Genomic DNA, 17,986 nt, shown 5'->3' on the forward strand with positions numbered 1-17,986 from the left:
GGCTCAGGGCCTCTTCCACTGGGTTCCTTTGCTTACCCATCCACCTCCCCAGCCAGCCAGGGTGGGGTCTTTTTCCATCTGTACGAGTATACGCATGGCACCGACCAGGGATCGTTTTCCAAATTATTAAAAGATTAATAATCCATGGTCCGTCCTTTCAAGGAACTCACGGTCTAGTAGAGGAAACACCCCAAGTCGGAAAGCAACAGGGATTTGAGCAAAGGGCTATGGGAGGGCGAGAAGGCAGCTGAGGTCTACATGGAGAAGTCCTGTTGGCCGAGGTGACAACTGGGCTGGCTCTTAAAGTATTAGGGAGCACCCTGAAGGTTCTTCTAAACAGGTAACAAACTGTGCCAAAGTTCAAGGGATGCAGGGATGCATGGGGACAGGAGTGCTATAGGCGGTGAGACCTCCCAGGAAGGTCCTCCAGTGTCAGAACCAGGACGAGGGGACTTAGAATGGACAGTTTGGTTCCACAAACATGTGCTCACCTGGTGCCAGGCTCCGTGCTGGGCTCTGGGCAGCCAAGGTGAATACCACACAGTCCCCGAGCTTTAGGGGACCATAGGAGGGAGTGATGTGTAAACAGATGCTGACAGCACTTTGTGATAAGGACAGTAAGAGAGGCAGTTTCACAGAGGGTTAAAGGCTTTGGAATCAGACATGTGGGTTTGATGCTTGGCCCTATCTTGTATAACTTTTGTGATCCAGGGAAAGCATTATAACTTTCCAGAGCTTTTGTTTTCTTATCTGTAAAATGGGGACTTTGAAAATAATTACCTATTTATCTCAAATGTCATCATGAGGATTAAAAGAGGTAGTGCATGTACTGTGCCTAGTACACAATAAGTGCTCAATAATTGCTCACTGTGATATGAGGTACAAAAGACTCATAAAGGAGAAAATGATTCATTCCATCAAAGAACACGTAATAGAGAAGGTGGTGCTTGAGTATGAATTTGAAGGGTCAATAGGGGTTTGTTTGCTAGGAGTGAAGTGAGGAAAGGATACTCCAAGCGCAAGGACAAAAACATTTAAGAACATGGAAGTTGGTGTGTTAAGACTAGGTTTGGTGGTGGACAACAGAAAATCCAAAATACTATGGCTTCAACAAGAGAATATTTATTTCTCTTTCATCCAGAAGTCCAGAGGTAGGGATCCAGAGCCTGTGTGGCACACAGCAGTGTCAGGGACCCAGCCTCAATCCACTTTAGTGCTCCGCCATATTATACACATGGCCTCCACCTCTTGATCCAAGATGACTCATCATCCAACCAGCAGGAAGGCAAAAAGTGTGAAGAAGGTTGTGTCCCTTACTTTTAGGGACACTTTCAGGAAGTTGTAATCAATACTTCCTCTCACTGCATATCACATGGCCACAGCTTTATGCAAGGGAGGCTGGGAAATGTAGTGTTTATTTCCATATGGCCATATCCCCAGAAAAGAATTGGTAATTCTAACCAAAACAAAAACAAACTCATAGATACAGACAACAGAGGGGGAGGGTGAAATGGGTAAAGGGGGTCAAATATATGGTGACAGATGGAAACTAGACTTTTGGTGGTGAGTACACTGTGATATATACAGAGATCGAATTATAATGTTGTATGCCTGAATCTTATACAATGTTGAATCTTAACCAATGTTATCTCAATAAAAATAAAATACATTTTAGTAAAAGAAATTAAAACTGAAAAAAATGGGAGATCAGTTACTGAGAAAGAAGGGAAGAAGTTATAGTGAATGTAAAGTATAATAGAAATTTCTGCTACAGGAGTTGTAAGCAGCATGGTACATGCAGGGAAGTGCAAATATTTTGTGCTTTTGTGGTGGAAATAGCGAGGGATGGGGTGATGGAAGCAGCCAGAGAAATAAACAGAGGCCAATATGGACAGCCTTGTGGGGGAAAGGGCACAGAAGTTGAGGTTCCTTCCTGCAGCCACTGAAGGGTTTCAAGCAGGGGAAGGCCATGGTCTGATTTTCTGTCTTGGAAACACCATATTCGTTGCAACTGGGAACAACATAATGAAGGGGAAAAGTTTGGAGGCAGGAGACATCTCTCCCCAATATCGTATACTAATTTCCAGACATGCAGCAAAGTTGAAAGAATTTCCCACCACCTAAATTCTCCACTGACATTTTACTGGTCTTATCTACCACATGTGTATCTATCCCTCCATGCATCCATCAATCTTTCTTATTTTTATGGCATTTCAAAGTAAATTGCAGATTTCTGCCAGCCACTTCCCCCTCAATACGATGTCCTTCAAGAGAATTCAATAGTTGCATTTTTTTTCGTTTGATGAAGAATTTCCATCCAATGAAACACACTTGTCTGAAGTGTATATTTGCTGAGTTTTGACAGATTCATACGCTTGTGTAACCCAACCCCCTATTAAGATACAGAACATTCTCATCACCCCAAAAAGTTCCTACATGCCTTTCCTGGTTCATCCCTGTAGCCACCACCTCCCAGAGGACACCACTGTCCTGCTGTTTTGTTTTGCCAACCACAGATTGGTTTGGAGAAGGGAGCCCTTTAAGAGCCTGCTGTGGAGCCCATGTCTGGTGGCTCTGAGCCATGGGAGAGGCAGGGCAGAGGGAAAAAGAAGGAAGGGGACCGTCCGGCTGTGCAGGGGAGGCAGGCGAACGGGGACTTGAGTTTCTGGTTGAGTGACTGGGCAGATGGTGGCGCCCTTTACTAAGGTGGGCAGGGTCCCCAGGAGGAGCCCAGTCTCGCTTGGGACAGTAGCATCTGAAGTGTCTGTGGGACGTCTGCCGAGCAGGCGTAAGGATACACATGCGTTCCAAAGCTTGCGCTGTTCTCTGGTGAGGTGGCATCGGGAAAGTGGCCACGTTTCTCCAGCTTCTATATCCTCCCCAGCCCCGGAGCCACAGCGCTCCTGCCACCAGGAAAGGCGGAGGGGCCCTTCTCTGCTGCCCCGAAGCCACGCCCCTGTTTTCCCCAAGGGGCTGCGTGTATGTGGAGATGGCACGGGGTGTGGCTACCTCTGGTCCGCAGGGCTCAGAGAGAAGCAGTCGCTCCCGGGGGGAGCGGGGCTTGCAGCGCCCCCTTGCGGCTCCCCTCCCCCTGCTTTCATCCGCTCTGCCTGGCATCCTACGGTTGCCTATATACCCTTCCCTCTCCCCACATCTCCGATCCCTTTCCTAATATCTCCCCCCTTTCCTTTAAAATCAATCAAAACCCAGGTCTTAGCTACCAAAAACCCCTCTGAGGCTTCAGCCTCTGCAGGGGAGGGACATCAGCTCTGCACATACACCCCCACCCCAGCCCCCAGGGGACAGTGGAAGCAGTGACACAAAGTGGGAAAGGATCCCACAGCCCAGGCTGCTGGTTGGGTTTTTCTCTCGTCTGTCTAAAATCACACACAACGCACGCCAGCACAGTCATTTCTTTCTCAAAACCTACGTGGTCCACAGGAGGTTTTCCTAGTGTTCCCATTCGCAGGACTTGGATGTGTTCCTTGGGAATGCCTGCTCGGACCTGATTCGGCTGGAAGCACTTGCCCCAGCCCCAGCCCTAGCCCACCGCCACCTGGAGTGGTAGCACAGAAGACCCTGAATTTATCTGGCCATCTGGAGAAGCCTCAGTTTACCCCACCCGCACAGGGCCAGGGCACGAGTTAGTGCAGAGGAAGTAACAGAATCCCCCGAGAGAGGACATTGAGGGAAGAAGAGAAGGACCCTCAATTTAAGGATTGGGACGGGGAAGAGCAGCGGGAGAAGGAAACTTCCAAGGAAAGTGGGGAGCCGTGAGAGAACGTAAGGAGGTCGGGGACGGGTCAGGTCTGCCCACGGAGGGCTGGAGGTGAGGCTGAATATGAGGGACTCCTGCGCACCAGGCGTGGGTGACGGAGGAAGCACACAGGGACCTGCGTGTACGAGTTAGAGCACCAGCTGCTGTGGGCACCAACCCCCAGGTCTACAGGGGGTGCGGGGCTGGGGGGGGGGGGCGGTTGTTCTTAACAGCGGCGCCGTAGGTTTGGTTCCCATTTACCTCATAATCCAGTGCAAGTTCGGGACAGGGCTCGGTCCCCAGTGACTGAGGGATCTAGCTCCGTCCCCGAGGACTTCAAAGACCTGTGATCCTTCTGTATCGAGTAGGCTCATGAGAGGAGGGAGAAATGAGTAGGAATGAAATGTTTTATCATCTCGCGGACAGATGAGAAAGAGGAGCTGGGAATCAAACACTCGTATAAATAACGTCTTCCCGCAGAGCACACACGCTCAGTGTTTGTTAAAGCCCTTCAGACTGTCATCTTTCAGATGAGCTTTCTCACCACCACTCGGCAGGTGGGGAGAAGGGCCGGCGAAGGGGCTGGGGGAGGGCGACCCCCCCTGTCTGATGATTAGAAAGGCAGCCTGCAAAGCGGGTGTTGAAAGACGTCCCAGAGAGTCAGGGAAGTAGGAACGGATATGGAATATTCAGGAAAACCCGAGACGACCCGTTTGGCCAGGTCAGGAATTTTGTGAAGCTGGTCGTGGCTGAGGTTAGAAGGTTAGAATGCAGGCTGTGGACTTAAGAATTTGGCCCCTGAGGAGTGTCTGTGGTTTGGCTTTGGGCTGGGTGTCGGAGAGGGGAGTCTCAGCCTTCAAGGGTGAGTCAGCAGGGTCAAAGTTCATCACCTCGGCCCAGCTCTGAGTCGCCAAAGGCCTTGTGCTTCTCTGAGGAAATTTTGGCTTTCCTATTTTGGATGGAGGGGGCTCAAAACTGGAGCTGGTGCCCCACTGCGGGCTCCTGGGACAGCACCTCCAGGTTTCTGGCCTTGGCAGCAGGAGGGGTGGGGGCAGTTTGACCCAACTGCCCGGTTAGCCTCTCCTGGCCTAGAGTGGTCTCCCCTCCACCTTCCCAGCCCTTCCTTCATGGAGGCCTTCTTTACCAAGACCAGGTAATAGACTCTTTTACTTTGCCTATGAGACAATATTCACAATTGTAATTGCTAACTGAATAATGGTTGTAAATTTTAAAAATCATGTATTATTCAGCAGGCCCTATCCCAGGCCCCCTCTGCCACCTCCCCTCTCCTCCCATATACACAGGCACTGTCTTGGAGAGGAGAAAGTGCAGTGGCGGTTAGGGGTGGAGGAGGGGGGAGGGGGGACCCTGAGATACTAAGCACTTACCAGGAAAGGCTCTGATCCTCTGAATTGACTCATCTAAGTTGCTCCCCCACACACACACACAACAGTGAGGGGTGCTTGTCAACTAGAGACAATGTAGTACAGTGGCTTCTGGAGCCAGACTGCTGGGTTTGAATTCTGGCTTCATTGCTTGCTAGCTGGGTGACTTTGGGCAACTTACTTAACCTCTCTGTGCCTCAGTTGCCTCATCTGCCAAATGGCAATTGTAACAACACCTGCCTCATAGGGTGTTGTGAAATTTAAACTAGGTGAAAATACCTAAAACTATTCATGGCATAGAGTAAGCAAGCAATACACGTGTGGGCTATTGCTCTCAGTTATAGCTAATAAAGAAACCACATTTTAAAAGAAGAAACCACCTTTTTTTCAAACATCTAAGATGAAATGGGTAGGATTTTGCCTCTGTTATACAATTAGTGAGTACAGTCCCTCCCCCTGATGGACCATGAGGGCCATAAAAGCAGGTCCCATATCAGTCTTGTTACTTCCATTGCCTGGTACAAGGCCAAGTTCATGCTGGTCATAAAGCTGTACCACCCCCACTCAGCACCACACCACAAGCACCCACTGCTGGCCTGGGCCCACAATAGAGCCCAGGCACAGCTCTAAGTCCTTTATATGCCGAGGCTCATTCCATCGTCACGTCCACCGTAAGCAGCAGGGGCTTGATAAATATTTGATGAATAAGGAAATGCCTACCACCGGGGACCAGGTAGATAACGGATGGAGAGGTGCTTTGTAAACTGTAAAGTGTGCCACTTGTGAGGATGTAAAACACTTGGGACGTGTTCCCTGAGGGTCCAGGGTCCCATTCTATTGCTGGCTTAGCTGGGGTGCCCTGGGGAACATGCCCTCGGTTTATGGCTGCACCACCCCCATCTCTGCCTCTGTCGTCACATGGCCATCCCCTCGGTGTGTTTTCATGTCTTCTCCTCTTCTGTGTCGTGTAAGGACACTGTCACTGATTTTAGGACCCACCCTAAATCCAGGATGATCTCATCTCGAGATCCTTAGTTACATCTACAAAGGCCCTATTTCCAAATAAATTCACAGGTGCGGGGGTGGGGAATTTAATATAGCATTTTGGGGTCACCAGTCAACTCACGACAGATGGAGAAACAGGCTCAGAAGAGAAGGGATTTGCTCAGGCCTCTGCAGGGCAGCCAAGAGGCAGCCGGCTCTCTGGATGCTGGGCTGGAGCAATGTCCCAGCCCAAGTTTCCCTGGGTCCCCGAGATTCTCTGGGAAAGTCTTCAGTGAAAAGCCACCTGGAGACCATCTGGCATGGGAGAGCCTGCCCTTCCCTGTGCAGAGTGGCAGGAAAGAGAGGGGTATCTTTCATGGCTGGCTGCATGTCTGGGACCTTGTCTGGCACGCGGCCCAACTCTGGTGAAGAGCCCATGTCTCTCCTGCTTGTGGAATCCCTGCTCCCATCGCCCTCTCTGCAGAGGCCAGAGGCAGCCCTGGACATAATGGAGAGGGCAGAGGACTGAGGTCCCCTGACCTCAGGGTTGGAGAGAGCCAGAGTCCTCGGCTCCTGGAGGCTGAAGAGAACAGAGAGCAATTTGGGTTCTGGCCTCAGAACCCAGGCATCCGGGCTCAGGCCCCAGCTCTGCCATTGGCTGAACGTGTGGCCTTGAGCGCGTTACTTACGTCTCCAAGTCTCAGTGCTCTCACTGGTAAAACAGCACAACAGCAGCCTGACCTCATGGAGTTATTCAAAGGATTAACCTAAGCGTGTAAAGCCATTGTCACAAGCCCAGAGTAAGATCAGGGGAGATGGCTATTGTCATTGAGCATCACCTGTGGGTGCCACTGACCACGAGCTCGGGCTACAAATAAAGTCAAGTGTCTGCTGTGATCAAAGTAATACAACTTCCTGCCCCCAGCTCTTCCTGACTGGAAGATTCTGTCTTCTTACTAGTACCATTCAGCCCCAGGGCTTTGGTTTTCTCTGAAGTCACAGTGCAGGTCCCCAGCTAGGGAATGGCCACAGGCCTCGTTGAGCCAATCCTGGTTTTAAGAACTTCTAAGAGAGGAGAGTGGCAGGAGTCGTCACCAGTCTGCTGCTGTATACATTCAGTGCTGGTCAGAACTGTGGGGAAAAAGAGATCTTTTCTTGTCTTAATAAAATAACCTAAGATCAGGCCCTCATGCCTGTCGCCAAGACAGAATTCTGTTGTTTGATCTCTTCTGCTAATGTGTGATTGCCTCCCTGTGGCAGTCTAAGCACCAGGTCAGCAGACTAGATGTGGGGGGTCAAGCGAGAGAGACACCTATGACCTATGACCTCTGATGGGGTCCCTAATCTCAGGACCTGAAATTCCCAGAGCTCCTGACACCCTGTAGATCTCACTTTGGTTCCATGAGCTACATCACTAGCTCTCAAACATTCTATCTATGACCCATTTCACATTGCAACCCGGGACGGGGACACACACACAGACACAGGCACACAGTAAGATTATGATTATATATATATGAAATTTTCATGAAATGATACTTACACCCTTATTATGTATGATACGTTCTAATACTTTCCATTCTGTTTTCTTTTACTAGGAGTTGAGACCCACTAAGCTGAATTCCTGACCCACTCAAGGACTGTGACCTGCAATATAAAAACAGCTGAGCTGGATATAGCCTTCAAATAAATCCCTGCTTTTGCTGCTAGTTCAAGGTGGGTTTGTCACTTGCAACCCAAGAAAATGCTGACTAGGTAAATAAATTCTCCCCTCGCACACATTAGCCTCCCGTTCCAAGCCCTGCTTACCCATCACAGGGCCAGACTCCCACGAGGAGCGCACTTTGCAAACTCACTTATTTCTTGGTCCATGGAAGTGCGCTGGGGGTTTCTGAGATGTGCGCCAGTGGGAGAACTCGGAGTGGTACGGACCGTGGTTCTCACCCAACCCTAGCACTTAGTAGTGGGGTCAGACTCTGCACCTCAGGTGAGGTGCTCAAATCCACATGCCCCAGTCTGGGCAACTACAAATTGAGCCTGTGCTCCCTGCCTCTTAAAAGGACTGTGTGGGTGAAACGAGACCATACATGAAATGCTCTGTGATATTGTGATTTAGAATAAGAAATACATATTCGGTCTTCAATGCCGTTCTTGGCACAGAGCTCCTAAAATCCTTGGAATTTCCTAAGTGATGAGCGCGATAAACGTTATCTTGTGACCTTAATAAGGTCACTTCTGGAATGTTCCTACGATACCTGAGTGTAGGGACTGGTTGCCAGTGGAGCCAGGGAGGGGGAGGGGCTATAGCTTTGAGTTCAATTGCTAAAGGCCAATGATATCGTCAGTCATGCCCAGGTAATGGAGCCTCCATAAAAACCCAAAAGGATGGGGTTCTGAGGGCTTCCAGGTTAGTGACCACGTGGCGCTGCTGGGAGAGGGGCGCCCCTGGAGAGGGCGTGGAAGCTCGGCACCCTTTGCCCACACCTGGCCCAGGGCATCTGCTCCATCTGGCTGTTCCTGAGTTATATCCTCTTAGACTAAGCTGGTCATCTAGGAAGTAAACTAGTTTCCTGAGTTCTGTGAGCTGCTCTAGCAACTTAATCGAACCCTAGGAGGAGGTCACAGAAACCTCTGATCTATAGCCAGTTGGTCAGAAGCACAGGTGACAACCCAGTCTGAAGTGTGGGAGGGGCCGGGGGAGTCGCGCAGGGCTGAGCCCGTGACCTATAGGATGTGATGCCATCTCTGGGTAGATAGTATCAGCATTGAGTTAAATTGTAGGACACCCATATGATGTCAAAAAATTCCTTGGAGGTGTGGGGGGAAAACTTAGCATTGGAATTGGGTGCAGAATTGTACGCTCCCAGCACACCGCTCCATGTGCAATGTTTTACACTTGCCAGTTCCCGTCCCTACAACCCCACAATCATGAAAATCTGTACTTCTAATGGGGGGGGGCGGAGAAGGAAGGGGAGCATCCACTCAAGAGTCCCTCAAATCTTCCATGAAAGGCAAGTCCTGGGTGTACAAAAATGGTCAACGATGACCAGAGTACCTGATGACAACCTTTACCACCGTCAAGAAAAACCATTCAATCTTTACAAGAGCTCTGGGAAGTGGCTGAAATGGTGCTGGAGGGTTGTTAGGACAAACAGCAAGGGCCTGGGACCCAGCGGACCAGGGGCCAAGTTCAGTGTTCCTTTCCCCTGTGACCTCTGCTTTCTCTCCACTCTGGACTGGGCTGTCGGATTCTGGGGCTGCTTCCAGATGAAGTTATGGGGCAGGGGTCGGACTTTAGTATTTCGCAAATTGTGCTCTCTGGGAAGCTCTTGCTCAAACTATCCTTAAATGCCATAGGGAAGAGATTGTGGGAACCCAAGAATTTCAGGGTCAGTGCTCCTGAAGGCCCCTCCTCCACCCTCCCTGACTACCCTGTTGGAGTTGGGTTTCTGCCATGGAGCTGCCAAAGGACCCCGGGCCGTCAATATCACAGCTGTGGCTTAGGGTTATCTTAACCTTGGGCCTACAACACCGAGTTCTCACTCACCGGCTGGCTGAGCTGTGTGGACTTTCCCTTCTGCCAGCTGCCACCGTGGAGTTGGGTGGAGCAGCCAGTCAGCAGCGTGGCTATCTTCCAGGTTGCAATCCCAACCTCCCCAGCATTGCTGGGAGGGAGGGAGCGCCTGTGGGCCACGCAGCCCTTACCTAACAAGGGACCTCGCAGTGCAAAGAGCAGCATGCCCTAGGGGAAAGCCACATAAAAGGCAGCATCGTTACCATTTTTAAGAGCACTGTCAGTGGCATTAAGTACAGTCACATTGTTGCGCTGCCATCTCCAGCATTCATCTCCAGAACTCTTTTCATCTTGTAAAACTGGAGCTCTGTAATTATTAAAGAATAGCTCCCCATTCCCCCCCTCACAACCCCTGACAATCACTATTCTATTTCCTGTATTTATCCTTTTGGGTCTGGCTTCTTTCACTTAGCATAGTGTCCTCAAGGCGCATCCGTGTTGTAGCCTGTGCCAGAATAATTCCCTTCCTTGTTCAGGTCAAGTAACATTCCAATGTACGACGCATAGACCTCTTGGGTTGCTTCCACTTCCTGGCTATTGTGAATAATGCTTCTAGAAACATGGGGGTACAAACATCTCTAAGATCCAGCTTTCACTTCTTTTGGGTACACACCCAGAAGTGGAATTGCTGGGTCCAATGGTAATTCAATTTTTAATTTTTTGAGGAACTGCTAGACTATTTTCCACAGCAGCTGCCCGTTTTACATTCCCATCAATAAACGGTGCACAAGGGTTCCCATTGCTCCATACCCTCACCAACACTTGTTATTTTCTGTATATTTTTATAATTACCACCCTAATGGCTGTGAGGTACTGGGGGAAGCGTCATGTAGGTGACAGGGCAGCTCTCTCCCTGCTCATCCTTAGGACCTGAGATCCTAGTGGCTCCAGCTGGGGTGGGACAAGACACTGTCTTGTAGGATCCTGTACGAGCAATAATCCATATGCCATTTCTCCCAATAACCAGGCTACACGGGTACAGAAACCAACAGGGAGGGGAGGGAGTGCTGCCTCTTACAATTACACCATTTGCCCCCAAATTTTGCTTCCCATTATACGACTTGAGGCTCTACTTATCAAGAAGGTTTAGCTTAGTACCTAAAAAAGGAATACTTCCACCAGTTCACCTAGTAATGATTAAATTGGAAACTGAAAGTGTGAACTGGCTTAAAAAAAAAATAAACAAGACAGTTTTATTGAAATATAATTCGGTACCATACCATTCTCCCATAAATGTATAAGTTGATGATTTTCAGTATACTCACAGAGTTGTGCAGCCAGCTATATAATTCCAGATATTTTCATCACCCTCAAAGAAACACCATATCTTGTAGCAGTCATTCCCCTTTCCTCCCTCCCCTCATGCCCTGGCAACCGCTAATCTATTTTCTGTCTCTATACATTTGCCTATTCTGGACATTTCATATAAATGAAATCATACAATATGGGACCTTTCGTGTCTGGTTTCTTTCACTTTGCATAATGTCTTTGAGGTTCATCCACATGGTCGCATGTACTGGTAATTTATTCCTTTTTATGGCTGAATAATATTCCATTGTATGTCCATATGCCATGATTTATTTATCCATTCATCATTGATGATATATTTAACATTTTGAGGAATTGCCAGACTGTTTCTTAAAGTGGCTGTGCCATTTTTCTTTGAGCTGGCTTTTTCTTTAAATTATGGTAAAATACATATAACATAAAATTTATATTATGGTTTGGTTAAGGGGTTAACCAAGTGTACTTGGTTAAGGGGTTAACCAAGTGTACAGTTCAGTAGCATTAAGTATATTTTCATGTTGGTGAGCCGCCTTTTTGAGCTCCTGAGCCATGAGGCAAATAGGTAAAAAGAGGATTATGTTGTTGGCCAACATGGCTGGCCATATTCATTGATGGGAAGTAGCCAAAATGCACTGGTGTGGGGCCGGGGATCCATGCCTGCTCGCTATACCATGGCCGGGGGAAAGGCAGCTGGAAGGCTACCACCACCTCGTTCAGGAAGACAGGAAGGTTAGGGTCTTCCCTTTGCGAAAAGGGCTCCAACCTGCTGAGGAACTGGCTGAAGGCAAGGGGATAAGGGCACAGGCAATAGAGGAGGGAAGTCGTGAATACCCCCCATGACCTTGAGCTAATTCTTGTAAAGCCCTTAGAATAGTACCTGGCACGTGGCAAGCACTCAGTAAATTATAGCTATAATGACTACTCCTAGTATTACCATTAATATTTTCTGGAGACTGGTAATAATAATAATATTAATGCAAGTTTCAGGAAAAGATTATAACCAACAGTTGTAACTTTTTGCTTGCTGTGTCATGGAATAATTTTTCAGAATTTTCCTTCCTTCTCCTCTTCATTCCCTTTACTGTCTATTAGTGGTGGTTAAATTTACTTCTTAGGCCGTGGATTTGAGAATGTCAACAAGAGTTGTGATAAAATGAGAGAAGGCCAGAGGTCCCGATTCACAGCTCAGCCACTCCATTGGGTAAATCCACTGCCAATCATTGGGCATGGCTTCAAGACACCACCCCTCAGAGAAGAGTGGGTACTTTCAGTGCTTTATCTGGGTTATCGCATCTTATAAGAAAGGCATTTTTTAAATCCTGTACCTGAAAGGAAGGGGTGTGTGTGTGTGTGTGTGTGTGTGTGTGTGTGTGTGTGTGTGCTGGGCAAAGGATGGGATGCAGTGGACATCTTGGCTTTCGCCTGCCCAACATCCTCTCTTGGCCTTTTCTGGGAACAGCACCCCCTTCCTTTGGGTAATTACTTGTCCTCCACCCCATGTGGTTCTGCTGGGTAGACTAACCAACAAACCTCACCTTCACGCGCACCACCCTGTTACGGTCTGAATGTTTGTGTCCCCCTCAAATTCACATGTTGGAATCCTGCACCCAGTGTGATGGTATTGGGGCGAGGGAGGCAATTAGGTGTCAAGGGTGGAGCCTCAGGAATGGGGTTAGTGCATTTATAAAAGAGACCCCACAGAGCTCTCTGGCCCCTGTGAGGACACAGGGAGAAGCTGACAATCTGCAAAGAAGCGGGTCCTCACCAGAACCTGACCATGTTGATTCCCCCTTCTCCAACTTCCAGCCTCCAGAACTGTGAGAAATAAGTGTCTATTGTTTATAAGCCATGCAGTCTGTGTTATTTTGTTATAGCATGTCGACATAAGAATGTGCAAACCTGCAGAGAAATTTTATAACAAATTCATTTGACTCAAATAGAGGGTACACCTGGAAGCAAGATCTCAACAGACCGAGAAGAATGCTTCTGAGAATAACAGTTGACAGGTTGTTTTTTTTTTTTATGCATTTGAGATTAAGGAGGGAACATAAGGAAGATTACACGAAGGTGAGAGAAATTAAGGCAGGGATGGGTTTACAGGATACTTAAGATTAGGTGCTCTCTTGAAGGTTGCTTGTCTTGAGGGGTCTGACAAAAGGCATATCAAAGGTGTGTTAACTTAGAGACACAAAAACAATGGACAGGGCTGGCTTAAGGCAAACTAAACCTTTTACTAAAGAAGTTACAGGCCTGGATCATGTCTACTCACCATGACCTGCCCCATAAGGAATCTTGATCAGATCACCCTGTGAGGTTAGAACCCTTTTTTCGTCCACAAGCAGTCTGAACGAAGTAAGACACATGCCACAGCGCAGGGCTGGGCATGTGATCTCAGCTCGGCCAATCAGATTCTCTCCCTGGGTATGAAACTTGTGTGGACAAGAAGGGACCTGTGGCTGAGTCACCTGATGGAAGCAGCCTCATGCGTTGTCCCCTGAGCTCCCATCAGGCTTGCTCCCTGTTTGTTCCCAGGCATGGTCATCCAGTTGTAACGTTGAGGCTGGAGCTGTCCCCAGGGCCGTCCAAAAATTCTTAAGTTTAAACTAGCTTGAATCAATTGTACCTCTTGTGTTCAAAGAACTTAGAATTACAACTCCAGGTAGCCCACAGGTTTCAGACAGTCAGCCTGCTGACAGCACCATTGACTGTGACCAGGCCCCAGGGCAGAGGAGGAGTGACCGGACGCTCTGACATCTGGCCCTCAGAGTGGTTGACCTGTTTTGTACTCCATTTAGGGTACAAAAGTAAAAGTGTTGTTTGTTTGTTAACAGCAGAAATTCTCTAAACTGTATCTTTTTTTTTTTTTTTTGGATACCTCTGGTCGTTCACAGAATGTGAAAGCATTCATGAGACTCAGAAAAGTAGGACAGCGAGAAAAGGTTTATTGGAAGTTGGATGACGAGGGTGCCTATGGCAGCGTTTAGAGAAGACAGATGCCCCATGAGAGGAGTGTGGGCAGGAGTTTTCCAGGACTGGGAGGTGTCTTGGCGTAGAATTAACCCCTGGTCATTTGCAGAATGTAAAAGCTTTTATGAGACTCTACAAGAGTAAGAAAAGATTTATGGAAAGTCAAAAAGAGAGAGAGAGTTCTGTTTGGAACTGGCAGAAGTTTTCCAGGGCAGAGTCTGATGGAGACAGCTGCGCTGATGTGCAAAAATGCTGGGGTTTTACATTTTTCCATGCAGGACGTAGGGTGCTTGTCAATTGTTGTTGCCGTTACAATTGTCTTCTCCTGGGAATTGTCCTGTTCCCATCTATGATGGATGGCAGCTTGCAGGGGGTTGCTGTTGCAATTGGGACTGCTCTGTCCCCACCTATGGGGTCTGACAATTAAGTTCGCGAATTTGTTGCCGTGATGTTGCTAACCTTTTTTGATATCAGAGGGATTATTCACTATGAATTTGTACCAACTGGACAAACAGTTAACCAAGTTTACTATTTGGAAGTTCTGAAAAAGGCTGTGTGAAACAGTTAGCTGACCTGAACTTTTCGCCAACAATTCATGGCTTTTGCATCACGACAATGCACCAGCTCACACAGCACTGTCTGTGAGGGAGTTTTTAGCCAGTAAACAAACAACTGTATTGGAACACCCTCCCTACTCATCTGCTCTGGCCCCCAGTGACTTCTTTCTAAAGGAAATATTGAAAGGAAGACATTTTGATGACATTCAGGACATCAAGGGTAATACGTCGACAGTTCTGAAGAGTTCCAAAATTGCTTTGAAGGGTGGAGTAGGTGCTGGAGTTGGTGCATAGCTTCCCTAGGGGAGTACTTTGAAGTTGACGGTAGTGATATTCAGTAGTGAGGTGTGTAGCACTTTTTCTAGGATGAGTTCACAAACTTAATTGTCTATCTCGTATTATGAATGTAAGGTGCTTGTCAGCCTGAAGGTGCAGTGCTAGCCAGGGGATTCAGAGTCAGGTGGTTAATGTTTAAGATCGTTCCTGCCAGCTCACAAGCTTGCTCCTGTTAACTTATTATTTTTTTTTTTTTAAGATTTTATTGGGGGAGGGGAACAGGACTTTATTGGGGAATAGCGTGTACTTCCAGGACTTTTCCAAGTCAAGTTGTTGCCCTTTCAATCTTAGTCGTGGAGGGTGCAGCTCAGCTCCAGGTCCAGTTGCTATTGATAGTTGTGACAGTTGCAGGGGGCACAGCCCACCATCCCTTGAGGGAGTCGAACTGGCAACCTTGTGGTTGAGAGCCCGCTCCAACCAACTGAGCCATCTGGCCACCCAGGAGCTCAGCGGCAGCTCATTGACTTAACTCTAGTTGTGGAGGGCGCAGCTCGCTGGCCCATGTGGGAATCGAACTGGCAGCCCTGTTGCCCAGAGCTCAAGCTCTAACCAACTGAGCCACCCTTCCACACCCTGTTAACTCTTTACTTGTCTCATCAGGAGGGAAACAGGCAGAGGGAGGGACAAGAGCAAAAGGTCAGAGGGTTCCAACTGCAGTTCCTGCCCATCATGACCAAAGGTGGTATAAAAACTCCCAGCAGAAGAAGGCAGCTACCGGCAGGAACAGAGAGGATTTAGGCCGAAGCAGGAGGCCTTGTGGTTGTTTAGGTAGAGAGAGGGGCTGACATACCACCTCCCTGTGGATGAAAAAAGGGGGAAAGGATTCTAAGGAAAGTACCCTCTCAGGGCCATCTGATCATAAATTCCTAACTGGGCAAGTCATGGTGGGTACTCACGCCCCAGGCACATAGCTTCTTCAGTAAAAGATTTATGGTTGCCTTAAGCAGCCCTGTCCATTGTTTCCATGCATCTAGGTTCCCACAACTTTGAAATAAGCCTAACCACCCTCAGGAGAGCACATCATCTTGTTAACTGTCCTGTAATCCAATCCATGCCTTGCTTTCTCCCACCGTCAGGTAAGCTTCCTTTCGTGTCCTCCTTAATCTCAAATGCATAAAAGAAGCAGCAAAACTGTTAGTCTCCAGAGCATTTGAGATCTAGCTCCCAGCTAGATCGCCAGCAGATGTCATCAGTTTTGGCTCAAATGAACTCATACAAAGTTCTTTAGAGGTTTGGATGTTTTTTGTGTCAACATCCCTCCTCTGCCTTGTCATGTGCACCACCTCTGTCCCCCCAGCCCCCGCTGCTCCCCAGCGCCTGGGCAAGGCATGGGAGAAGGGCTGGGGGCCGAGGGCTCGGGGGACCTCAGAGCGTCTGCTCCCAGGGCTGATGGCATGCAGGTGTGGCTGAAAGCAGAGCACCTGCATCTCCTCAGAGCCGAGGTGGCCCCGAGCCAGCTGAGTGGACCTCAAGCCAGCAGTGGGAGGGTGGGTCGAAGCACGCCTCCGTGCAGGCCAGTGAGAACCCAGAGGGACAGCCAGGCCCCCGCAGCCATTTGGGGGCACAGCAAACTTTTAAGGGAAGAGCAAAGGCCCTGAGAGAAGATTTGAACCTGAATTTGCCTAGACCTTCACCCCCAAGTGACTGGCTTTACCTGAAAGAGTGTTTTAAATCGCAGGAGACTGAGGTACCTTTGTTACGGGAGGCTCGGTTCTTCTCGCTGAGGAAGTAAAGGATCACAGGTCAGCAAGCTGGTTAGCTGGTTAATATGCAAACAGGGTTGATCAGTGATATGTTCTCAGGGAAGAGAATGGGCCTAGCCAAGGAGGGGGAGGGGATGGAGGGGGGGAGAGAGAGAGGGGTGGGGAGAGAGATCCAAGGGTGGAGGCAGTTAATCAAAGCTAGTTATGAGCTTTTTCTGTGCGCACTGTGGACCCGCTCCCACCCCTCCTCTTCCTCCCACATTTTCTAACTTCTGCCTAACACCTTAAAGCAAGTTTGTTTCTTTTCAGCAGGGTGAGGGGCCTGTGGAAACTTCAGTGAGAATTTTAGGAAATGAAGCAACTCCATCTTTCTGCTCACCTGAGTGAGAGGATGCAGGTTAGTTTTCTGTCTCACCACATAAGCAGCGTTTCCCTCATGTGACATGTTATTTTGCTCACCCAGCATCTCCTGGGGCTATTGCACAAGAGTAGCTGTGGTAAAACCACCCCTGGTCCAACATCTGGGGCTGCTGTCAGGGAAACAGCAGGGAGTCCCCCTGGATAGCGGCTGTCCCGGCTGGCCAGCTCCATCTCAAGGACAGCCTCTGCTCAGAGTCCCTAAGTTCCAGAGGCCATGGTGCAGGGCTGGAAAGGCTCGGTGGCCCACTAGCCTCTCATTTCTGCTCATAGGCCCAGGGTACATCAGTCAGTCCCCACCCCCAAGACTGGGTGGGTGGGCCACACCTTCTGCAAAGCAGCAGCCCCCAGTGTGGCCTCAGGTAGGGCTAGGGAGAGGATGCGGGGATATCTGGGCGTATAAATGTGAGCAAGCCACACGGCGCCCAATCCCAGCTTGCACACACATGGAGACACACAAATCTCAGTCCAGGACCGCACTATGGTCTCATTCCCACAGACACAGAATCTAGAACTGGTTCTGCTATTTCTTAGCTGTGTGACCGTGGGCAAGCCATGCATGAACCCTCTTGAGGTCTCAGTGTCCTCATCTGCAAAATGGGAGCGTTGGAACCACAATCCTGTATCTCAAATCATTGGGGCCAGATGTGCTTCAGAGTTTCCATTTTTTCTTTTTTGGGTTTTGGAAAGGTGTCGATACTATACATTATGTAACATCCCACTGCTCTCCTTAGTCAAACCCGGTTCATATTTCTGCGGTGAAACGATGAATATTCAAATAAAGTGAGATACATAAAAACTAGAAGCTTTGCACCAGTTCAGGTGAAGTTTTACCACCCACTGGATTATGGAAAAACCTTTCAGTTTTCAGATCATTTTACGTTTTCACCTTTCAGGTAAGAGTCATTAGAGCTTTAATGTCGTCCCCCTCAGAGGGTAGGACAGTGATGTGACAACAATCATTGCAGACGCCCGTGACGTGTTTGTGGGCGCTCTGCCACACTGGGCGTTGCGTGGCT

The 17,986-nt window shown here is 48.7% G+C and overlaps 1 long non-coding RNA gene across 1 annotated transcript in view; it reads left to right on the top strand.

Moving 5' to 3' along the window:
* The window catches only part of LOC141570164 (uncharacterized), a 26,189-nt gene extending 9,599 nt beyond the window's left edge, over window positions 1-16,590 (top strand). Inside the window, exons 3-4 of the long non-coding RNA XR_012494101.1 lie at window positions 7,725-7,842; window positions 16,526-16,590. This is a non-coding gene — a long non-coding RNA (uncharacterized LOC141570164). The remainder of the gene's footprint in view (window positions 1-7,724; window positions 7,843-16,525) is intronic.
* Window positions 16,591-17,986: the final 1,396 nt, after the last annotated feature.

This window comes from Rhinolophus sinicus, linkage group LG02, assembly GCF_036562045.2.
Source record: "Rhinolophus sinicus isolate RSC01 linkage group LG02, ASM3656204v1, whole genome shotgun sequence".
NCBI classification, from domain to species: domain Eukaryota; kingdom Metazoa; phylum Chordata; class Mammalia; order Chiroptera; family Rhinolophidae; genus Rhinolophus; species Rhinolophus sinicus.